This window comes from Phodopus roborovskii, unplaced genomic scaffold (assembly GCF_943737965.1).
Source record: "Phodopus roborovskii unplaced genomic scaffold, PHOROB, whole genome shotgun sequence".
Lineage (NCBI taxonomy): Eukaryota > Metazoa > Chordata > Mammalia > Rodentia > Cricetidae > Phodopus > Phodopus roborovskii.
The window spans coordinates 11,462,896-11,474,347 of NW_026126651.1; the positions used below are offsets into that span (position 1 = coordinate 11,462,896).

At 38.5% G+C, this 11,452-nt stretch overlaps 1 long non-coding RNA gene across 1 annotated transcript; it reads left to right on the top strand.

Annotated features, from left to right (window-relative positions):
- Positions 1-4,511: 4,511 nt before the first annotated feature.
- On the top strand, positions 4,512-10,794 carry LOC127213708 (uncharacterized). Its single transcript, XR_007833670.1, has 2 exons — positions 4,512-4,951; positions 5,373-10,794. It is a non-coding gene; the product is annotated as an uncharacterized LOC127213708 (long non-coding RNA).
- The last annotated feature ends 658 nt before the right edge of the window (positions 10,795-11,452 follow it).

Consider the following 11,452-nt stretch of genomic DNA (forward strand, 5'->3'; position numbering starts at 1 on the left):
GTCAGAGATTATCTAATTTAGTCAGATCTTGGCATGCATATGGGAGGTTTTCCATGTGTGATTAATTGAATTTGAAAGTTTTACACTAAAAGTAGGCTGCACCATTTCATGGCCTGGTTTCTAGATTGATCAAAGACACATGGAGACTTCCTGCTTAACCCAAGCTACTTAGAAATCAGAGACAAGACCCTTGAGGCAAAGTTTGCTGTTCTATATAAGATACCTAACTATCTAAACTATGATAGTTCCCTCTCTTTGCACGAGATTTAAGAATCAAAATATACCAAGCATTCGCAGTTAACTTTAGCTGTGCTGGTGGCCAAGTAAGGCTGGAAACCTTCATGCCAGTGGTGAGGTGATGTATCACTAAGCTTATCCCCTGGGGTAAGGGAGAAAGTAATTGGATCACTGATGCTCTACTGTGCCACTGATGATCAAGACCTTGATTCACACCAGTTACAGCTGGTGCTCAGAGCTCCTGGCTGGTTGGGCCAAGGCAGCTTCTGGATATTTCCAGATAGTTGATGGGTCTCCTGGAAAAGTCTTGCTTTCCATGTCCAAGAAAGTCTGCCCGAACACACATAAGGATGGTGAAGACTTTACTTTTATGTCAGACTTAAGGGGTCTGTTTCTTCAGAAGCCAAGTCTCATCCCTGTGAGTACGGAAGGCTGATTGTATATGTTGCTGTGACATGCATATGGACAAACTGCTTAATGATATGTTTGGGATTTCATACTGCCTTATAGACTGACAAGCGTTTGTTTGTTTGTTTGTTTGCTTGTTTGTTTTGAGACAGGATTTTATGTAGCTTCTGGCTGTGTTCTTGCTATGTAGCTGAATGTGGCACAGAAGGCTGATACTTCTTCCACTACCTCCTCAAGGAAACTATTTTAAAAATTACTTACTTAAAAAATAACAAAACAGTACATCTTGTGCTCCATTGCATGAGCCTGGTACAAAGGCATCTGTTACACCTGCGAGGCTGACATTCACTAGGAGGAGGAAATGCATTGTTCACTGAAGAACCAAGGTTGCTGTGTATTTTGGAGCACAGTACAGAGTGCAGTGATTCCTCAGTAGTCATGCTATGGAGCTTGTGAAATACCACATCAATCAGAACTGGTGAAAAGCAATGTGACTGTATTGAGAATTGGAGGCATAACATGGGGCAGTCACCTATAAATGACAGTTTAGAACTCTTGGTACCAAGAGGGGAGGAACAGAATATCACTCAGGCACATTCAGCACCACAGTCTAGAGCAAGCAGAAGGAGAAGGGGACTCTTGTGTAAGAGGTGCATTGCATTTTGAATTAAAGGGTAGAGAGGTAGACATCAGGTTGTGGGTAGATCTGTTTGAATGATAGCATTAAACTAAAGAGTATAGAGTGTTCCTATGTGCTTAGTACTCTCTCTAAGGAAATTAACAAAAGACTGTGGACCCCATGTTTGTTCAATAAAGGAAAAATGGGCTAGCCATATTATATATCTGTTTGTGTTTTAATTGTACACACCAAAGCAAGGATTACTCTGTAGAGAGAAAAGTAGTTAAATGCAGTCAGGATGTTACTGGATATAGTTTGTTTGGGTTATGAAATGTCTAATCTGAGTGTGCTCAAAATTCTGCTGTTTCATGTTTATGCGATTTCTCACAGCCAGTGGGTGTCCTTTGCCCTCCAGCTAAAAGGTGTAAGTGATCAATTTGTCTCCAGTTCATAGTAAGGGCTAATGAAGTACTGAATGAGTAAGTCCTATGACCTTTAGATATGTATTAATGGGTACTTGTGTATGTATGTGTGCTATATAATGTTGACTCATCCAGTGTCTCTTTACTATGGGCTTGCTGTGGGTAACTCTTTCATATATAATGACAGAGTGAGAGGTCTCCAATCTCTGAGCTGGCATCATAGTATAGAAAAGATCTTGGAATGTAAGTAAGATATGTATAGTCAGAGAAGCAGTTCCCAGGAGCATATTCTAGTATCACGAAATCTCCAATGCACTGCTTGCTGTCCTAGGCTGAGAGAATACCAAATGCCAAGGGCCTGAGGTAAGGTTAGGCTGCACCTCGCACTATAGATTATTAATTTTACCTCATGTTTAACTTGCATTTGTTTGAAATGATTTCTTTCATTTATTACCCAATTAACCTTAGTTCAGGCCACCAGTCTGCTGAATTCCAATCCAGTACTACAAAACAAATCTAGGTACTAATAAGTCAAACCAACATTTGTTTAAGGTGTGGCCATTTTTGTCGATGGATCTTGATAACATTAGGGACATATGATCTTCATGGCCTGAACAAATGAACTTCTGTTACATTCTTTGTGAAAGGGTCCTTGCAGGCTTTACAGAAGGCAGGGATAATAATCGTAGTGAGGTAAGAATGGAAGTTTCATATTGATCTCAGTAGCAGAGAACTCCCTGCATCAACCCTCTGGATCAGGCTCTGCCAGCAACCTTGAGTCAGGGCTATTTTGACTTTGCTCCCAGGCAGATACATTCTGCTTGTGGTCTGTAGAGTCACAGATGAGAGTCATGTTTCAATAGAATCAGAGATATGTATTTATTTATTTACCTATTTATTTATATTTAAGCAAGTTCCTTTAAATAAAGGGATGGTAAGTTTTTCATGGACACCTGTTTTGTTAGTTTATATTCTTTAGTGTTAATCCTGTCAGCAGGATGAACTGTCCATGTAACAAACTTTGTATGTTTTATGTGATTGCTTTGGTGTTAACATGGAGAGTATATAAAGGCTCAATACTGTGTTTGTAAGTGAGTTAAATTTGCATTTATTACTACAGTAAGCAAAGTTTTGATCACATTAAAGAATTTGATCATTAGTGAGGTAAGTGATCATTAACCTGTATGGCTTAATTATTTTAAACAGCTTACAACATGTTAGTAGTTTTGTTGTTGTTGTTTGAATTTTTTAAAATTAAAAGCGATTTTCTTTTTATTTTACATACCCGTCCCAGTTCCCTCTCACCCCCATTCTCTCACTCTCCCCAATATCTCCCCATCCCACCCCAAATCCATTCCTCAGAGAGAGTGAGGCCTAGCATGGGGAATGAGCAAAGTCTGTCACATCATTGGAGGTTGGACCAAGGCACCTCGCCCCTATCTAGGCTGAACAAGTCCACAGTGACTTGGTTTCAAAAATCAGTTCATGCTCTAGGCATAAGAACAGGTTCCACTGCCAGTGTATAATCTGCCCAGAACCCCCTACATTCAGGGGGCCTGATTCGGTCTTATGCTGGTTCCCCAGCTGTCAGACTGGGGGCCATGAGCTACCCACTTGCACAAATCAGCTGTTTCTGTAGGTTTCCCTAGCATGGTCTTGACACCTTTGCTCATCTCTCCTCCCTGTCTCCAAATGCATTCCAAGACCTCGGCTCAGTGTTTAGCTGTGGATCTCTGCTTCTGCTTCTATCAGATGCTAGATGAAGGCTCTAGGGTTTTATTTAAGGTAGTCATCAGTCTCATTATAGGGGAAGGGCATTTAAGGTCACCTCTCTTCTGTTGCTTAGATTCTTAGTTGGATTCATGCTTATAGGTCTGTGGAGATGTTTCTATTGGCAGATTTATCGTTAATCCCATAATTGCTCCCTCTATTAAGGTATCTCTTTCCTTGCTTTCCTTCTCTGTTCGTACCCCAGCTCAACATTCATGATCCTTCATGGCCTCCTCCTCCTCCTTCCCCTTCTGCCCTCCTCTGTATCATACCTGCCTCCCCCTTCCCCCAGGCTCCTAATTTACTAGGGAGATCTTTTCCCTTTCCTCTTTTGGGTGGTACATTTCTCTGTTAGGATCCTCCTTGTTTCCTAGCTTCTCTAAGGTTGAGGGTTGTAGGCTAGTAATTCTTTGCTATATGTCTAATATTCACTTATGAGTGAGTACGTAACCCTAAATTTATTTCTATGTCTGGATTACCTCACTGAGGACGATTTCTTCTAATTCCATTGTTTGCCTAAAGATTTCAACATTGATTTTTTTTTTTAACCACTGAGTAATATATATAATTTTCTTTATCCACTGTTTGATTGAGATGCATCGGGGTTGCTTCTAAGTTTTGGCTGTTACAAACAATACTGCTATGAACACAGTTGAACAGATGTCCTTGTGATATGAATGTGCAATCTTTTGGTATATCCCTAAGAACACTCTGCAGCAAACAATTTGAAACCCTCTAGTTTTCTTGTGTCCCATCTCTGAATTTCTCCTCTGAGTTCCCTCACAAGCACTGAAATTTGAGGAAACAGAAAAGTGTCTCTGCTTAGCCCTGTGATCCTAATACATGTGGTGCAAAATGAGAAGCACCTAAGAGTCCTCCACATATTAAACCTCACACATGAATTAATCATCTGTCAAAAATCTCAGCTACATTCATCTTATATTACATAATATTTCAACGCATTTTCTGTCCATCGGATGATAGAAGTTCCTGTTTCTCTTAAATCTTAGAGTGAGTGGTGAGCGAGCAGCAGAATGACCCCTAGACCAGTCACTTCCTACACAGAGCTCACATCCGGTTCCGGGGCGCGCCACGGTGTCAGCTTGCAGAGCCCTGGGAATCCAGTCCTTGGGTGAGGCCACGATCTGAGAAGCTGACTTCTGAGCTGCTCCCTCCTCAGCATGGTGCCTAGACTCACTCCCTAGTCTTTCGGAGCTGGAGGGGAGTTAGGGATGCAGCTCCTCGGCGCTCCAGCCTTTGTCGGGGCAGCAATTTATCGTGTCCTTCTACAAACATCTGACATCGCTGACATGGCGCTGAGCAGCGGCTGGCTTTCCGCACCTCCAGCTACAGGATGTGAGCTGGAATGCGATCCTGACGCTGGGACCAGAGCTGCTGACTCAGAGCGGCCTATGCATGCTGATGGACAGCAACAACTGGCTCTGCAACACAGGCTTGCTGCTCATTCTCCTGGCTCACTCACCACTCTGTCCAGGTACTCAACCTTTCAGGCAACTGCTTCCAGGAGGGTCCTGCCTAGCTGTTGGAGGGGGGAGCCCTGCAGATACTTAACCTGGGAGGCAACCAGCTGCAGAGCATACCCACAATAACTTGCTGACATACCTGCCTCTAGAGATCCTCAACCTTAGTTATCTGTAAGATTTGCTTTGTCGATGAAATTTAGTGGTTGTTTATTTTCCTAGATATTTACCATATGCCCTTCCAGAAGTATTTCTTACACTCTCTATGATCTTCCTGAAAATCTCCGTAGATACTTGAGTTTAGCCAGCAATTGCTCAAACCCAAAATATGGAGAAGTCTATTTTACTGCGCTGTGTCAGACATTTTAGGTCTGTGGACTTCTGTGGCATGTATCACCCCCCCACCACCACTGACACATTTTTTGTGTTTTCCAGAATGCTCTTTGCCTTGGGGCTCAACCTCACACCGTTCCACATGTCAGAGTCTGACACAGAAGATGAAGGAGTTATGTTGCACACAGAATGAAGAATGTTCTTTGTAGTTATCAGAAGTGGGTGTTGAAAAGTACTAGAACTATGCAAAGATGATTAAAAAAGAAAATGGACCTTGAAGATTGATTAGTGGAAAGTGTAGTGGTTTCATCTTGAATGTTCATGTAAGAGGTGCAATGTTGTGAAAGGTTTTACATTTCATTTATCCATTCTGCATGACTGAGTCCAGTTCCTTGTTTATATTTCTGAGTATACTTTATTCTGAATGGAAATTCAAATCTCACCTGGTTGGTCACCACTTTCACTTAAGTCTTTGATGAAAAGTTCGCAGCATGGTACACTCAGAGGGGCAGTTATAATCAGCCTAGCAGTAGTGTCATCTGGGACAATTGGTTTGACTAAAGCCAGACAACTTGACAGTTGTACTGCCTGAGTTGTTTTGCTTTGGCTGGAAACTGTGCCATGAATAGAATGAGCCTTCTTGTGTCTTCTTGGGTTTCAGCCTCTGACTAATTAACTGGTATATTTAAGACTATCACATTTAAATGGAATATCTAAGCTTCAGCTCTGGTTTTGTGTGATTGTTATAATATTATGCATTCTAGTTGTGATGTGTTTCAGTTTATTAATCCTAGCAATGATACGGAAGCTTATTCTAAAAATGTTTTTACAGCAACCCACAACCTGACACAATGCAAAAACTTCAAATAGGTAACATGACATTTGAAGGTTGTCAGAAGTATAGCTCATTATATCTACTCTCAACAGAATTATTCACAAATTTGGTTTAAGCATTGTTCACTAAGAAACAATTCTGATAAAACTGGAATGAATACATTAAATTTCTGTATCCTTAAGGTGTAAGAGGAAAATAGTAGCTCAGATTATTGTTATTGAAGTTTATTAAATTTTACTCATTGATTACGCAATGAAAATTTATGTTAAAATTATAATTTGGCATTAGAAAATATTTAACTGTCACTACGATGATTACAGTACCACCTGTAACAGCATGAAGGCTGGTTGCTATGTACAAAAGGTAGTTTTAGACTGAATTAGGTCATGAGGTGAGCTCTTAAAGGGTTCTTAGGAAGAATTTAGTTGTAAGCTGAGGATTTTTTCATGTTAGGTTTCTTATAAATATTATGTTTATTTTCAGTAGTTTATATTAGTAGACTATAGGGTAATTCAGGGTCTTTGTATTTTGTGTTACATCATGAAACAAGAGAGTTTCATGACTGCAGTTATGAAACGCTGCTATAGTGAGTCCCCTTACCTTTTCCTCAGAATAGGGTAGTAAGTTTGATTTTTATCTTTTGCATTTAGAAATTTTATTCATCTGTTTAAAGAAGTTATGTTTCTACTACTAGTGTATTTTCTTCATACTGGTCATAAAGTCTTTTTTTCCCAGCCAATGAGCTTGTAAGCTGCCTACTCCATGATTGGGAAAGGCACAGACTGCGGTTGTACCCACGTCAAACTGTAAATATTGTGTAATTAGATGACTTTAGTTAAGCAACATAGAATGTTTTCATGGAAAACATTCAGAATGATGGGGCCATATTCTCCTGGATTAAATCCTGTACTTTCTTCATTGAAAATTACCTTGACCTAAGTAATATAGTGAGTAGCCTTTTAGGAATTACTTGTAAATAGAGCATCTAACCATACATACCCTTTCCTAATGATCTCTTGTAATCATGCTTTTTACATTAATGGGAGGCCAAAGTCATGATCCATCTATTTGCCAAAAGACAGAATAATTTTCCTTGATAGAAAAATCTGAATGGGAAGTAATCTAAGAAAAGCTGCTTTGTAACATTGGACTAAATGAGAGAAAGTTGTACAGGGTTGTGAATACCTGCATACCAACACAAGGGAGGTAGAGGCAGAAGATCAGGTGTTCAGTGTTAGCTTTGGCATCATACATATTACACGTGAGGCCATCCTGGACTATTTACATAAAAACTTGTCTCTAAGTGGGGATGCGTTTGGGCGGGTTGGATTTTAAATGTCAAATATGTCTCCTTTGTATTGTATACTAAAACAAAACTTCCTCTGAATCTGAAAGACAAACTACAATTAGATTGCATGACAGTTGATGGTAGTCAGAATTAGAGCTCGTTATGTTCATTCACAGTACCATAGTTCACAATGTTGGTTTAACCATTGAGCACTAACATGGAAGTAGTGATAAAACAGGAATGACAACATTAAAATGTTGTTTCCTTTAGGTGTACGAGAAAAATAGTAGCCCACATTAACGTCATTGGAGATTAACAAATATTACTAATTGATTATGAAATAAATCTAATATTAAAATTAATTTGGCATTGCAAAATATTTAACTCTCACTACTAATGATTAAATAACTAATCTGTAATAACATGATGGCTGGTTGGTAAGTTCTAAAGCTAGCTGCAGAATGAATTAGTCATCAGGTGGCCTCTTAAAGGATGCTTTGGTAGAATCCAATTGTGTGCTGAGGATATTTGCATGTTAGGTTTCTTGTAAATATTATTTTACTTTAGTAGATTATATTAGTAGACTATAGGTATTTTAGGGTTTTGTTTGTGTTTGTGTTACATCATGAAACAGAGAGTTTCATGACTGCAGTTGTGAAACGCTGCTATAGTGAGTCCCCTTACCTTTTCCTCATAATAGTATAGTAAGATCATTATGTTTCTTATGTAGAGAGTTTATTTCTGTGTTTATAGAAGTGATGTTTCTACTATTAACATAATATTATTGTGGTAGTTATAAAGTCTTTCTTTTTTTCACCCAGTGAGCGACTATAGCTGCATACTCCAAGATTAGGAAAGACACAGATATCTTGGGCAGTACCCAAGTGTCAAACTGTAAATATTTTGTAATTAGATGACTTTAGTTAAGCAACGTAGAATGTTTTCATGGAAAACATTCAGAATGATGGGGCCGTTTTCTCCTGGATTAACTCCTGTTCTTTCTTTATTGATAATTACCTTGACCTAAGTAATAAAGTGAGTAGCCTTTTAGGAATTACTTGTAAATAGAGAATCTAACCGTACATACCCTTTCCCGCCTCCTAGAAAGGAGGAGTACTCTTTCATCTTCCATAAATGTAAATTTTTCTGCCTGTGGCAATATACATGTATCCTATTTTGTTTTCTTTTAAAAAAATCATTATTGTGGCTTTTTAAGCTTACTCTTTAAGTATGTGAATAGGTTGCTAAATAGTGTGCCAAATCAGTTTTTTTTTTTAGCTGATATAGGGATTATAGAGATAGATGTATGTGTTGTACATGCTGAGCAAGCTACAGTCCACTTCTGGCACAGACAGATTTTAGAGAATTTTTCTTTGGTAGTTTTACCTTTTTTGTTGTTTTTGTTTTTACTTTTTTACCTATGTTAAGCCTTACTGTTTACAAAAGCTGCCAACTTTTCCCTTTTTAAGAAACTGATTATAGATATTAACTTGGTGTGATAAGAATTTGTCATCTAGAAATATGATCATGTTCTGAAGTCAGCAGAATATATTTAAAGCTAGTCTGTCTTACTAGTTATGAATCCCTTGTTTATCCAGCTAATGGACTATTAAGAGTTTCAGAATCAGCAGGGGTTAATCTTCTTAATATGGCTATTTGATTTTTCTGAGACAGGGCAAGGCTAGCCTTGAACTCAACGTGTGGTTAACTCAGGCTTTTTGTAATGTTCTTACCTTGGGTTGCCAGCTGCTGTAATCACATGTGTAAACCATGAGCCCAGTTGAGGATTTTACTTAGAACTGTTCCAAAAGTTCCTCCTGTTCTAAAGATCTTGATGTGTAAATTTTTTGTTGCCAATACTAAAAAGAAATTATTGTAAATTTACTCCAAATATGAGTAATTTGTGGTGATATAAATAAAAATAAAGGCTACTCTCAATAGTGTAGCACAGTACTGAAGACTAGTTCTAACAGACACTGGAACTACTGGGTTTCAATGAAGATTAGAGAAGATGCTGTTTGCTGGAATGTTAAAAAAAATCTTTAAAAGCAGCAAAGGTTAGGGAAAGAAGTCATAAAGCCATGTAGAGTAATAAGAAATTGTTCTTAAATTGATTCACCAAGTATCCTTCTGTTATTATCTAAATAACTTATCACTAGTTTATTACTGCTGTTGTTATAATCGTGTCCACCCTGCTTTTCCCTTAGTCCCTGGGAAGCAGAGCCAACAAGTTGTAGCTTCTTTCAGTCTTGCTCTTCTCAGAGTTCCTATTGGAGAGTAGTTATTTTGTACCTGGGTTATAATACAGCAGCTAACCTTGGTGATTGTGTACATTTTGGTTGCCTTTTTTAAAACCTGCAAATCAAGTATTTACTAGTTGCTATTTACATAAAAACAATTTTTTCTTTAAGTTTCCATGTGAGTGATTGTAGATATAAATTTGTCAGTAAAGTTACATATGTAAAATCATTTAGCTTCATTATTTTTAAAGTGCCTATTTTTACCTAAATGTAGAGATTTTATTATATTGTTATCTATTTAGTCCAAAATACTGAGTTTTTAAATTAGACTAGGCATATTTGGTGAAGGGTACGGTATAAGCTTTAGGCAGTGTGACTTGTAGTGCATAGTTTTGTTTCTTTGCTTAGAAAGAAATGTTGTGTTAGCCCTCACTGCCTGTATATGAATCATTTGATGTTATATAACATTAATTCAGTAGCATGCAGTTTTATATTTTCATCATAATATGATCTTAAGACTAACATTTAAACCAAAATTTGGGAAGGGAATCATGTTATATGATAAAGTGTCAGTGGTGGCTATGTGATCTTCTACCTTGACTTGAAGGAAAAGATTGTCTAAGGACAAGGCCCACAACAAGGCTCTTCGTGTGTGTAGGGCTTCTGGGGAGTGACTCTTACCTATATTGTACCAGAAGATCAGAGCCCTCTGGAAGCAAAGGACAAGCACCACAACCACCACCACCCTGCCTCCAGTGTAAAGGAATATCTTTCACATAATACTTTATTTAAATGTTTATGCTACCACAAAGGACACCAAAAGTTCCACTGCTGTCATATTTATGTATGCTTCTAGGTTTTATTCAGCATTAGTCAACCTCAATAATTGATATAATACTCAATCTCATGTGTGTGTTATGTGTGTATTAGATATAGTAACTTAGTGTAGTGAAGTTTGTTTACTTGCAAAAAAAACTTTGTATTCACCAAAATATATGCTATTATTTTGATCATGAATAAATTGAATAAAATTGTATTATTCAAAACTCCTGCTGGGGAAAGAAACTGGAATGAGTTTGGCATTGCTATTGGTGGAAGTTTGTGTTCAGCCCTGTCCCAGTGCCCTACAGTCCCAAATAAACAGACAAGCTTATATTAGTTGCAAACTGTTTGGCATGCCGTTCAGGCTTCTTATTGGCTAACTCTATTAATCTGTGTATCTTCACATGGTCTTGGATTACCAATAATGCCCAATGCTCTTGCTTTTTTGGCAGCTACATGGCATCTACCTGGAGACTCACTCTCTGTGTTCCCTCTTCTCAGGCATCTCCTACTCTGGTAGACCTGCCTAAGAGTTTGGCAAGGTTTTCCATGAAAAACCTGACAAAGGCTGGAAAAAGTTTGTGAACACACAAAAACAGAGCTGCATTGGGCTTCCTGGTGTCACAGTCTCATGCAGGCCATGGAGCAAAGATGCTGTGGCAGTAGAGCTTGATCACTGCATGGTAGATTCCCACTGTGATACACAGAGACTGTCTCCCTGCAACACAGCATGCTGCATGGCAGATTTAGCTTTCACTCATACTGACAAAGTTTTCTGGGCTCTGCTACAAGCTGCTTGATGGTGGCATAGACCAGAGTTGAGATCCTGAGCACAAGTCCCAGAGCCTGGAGGTAAATGTATCCTCCACCTAGTGGGAAAGCCTAATCTATTGGAGCCAGCAGCCATAACCTACCCTTTAATACTAGCCACTCAATTGAGCAGATTAAAGAATCAAGTGGTCAGAAAAAAATGATATAGATATACAGTAAAAAAAAG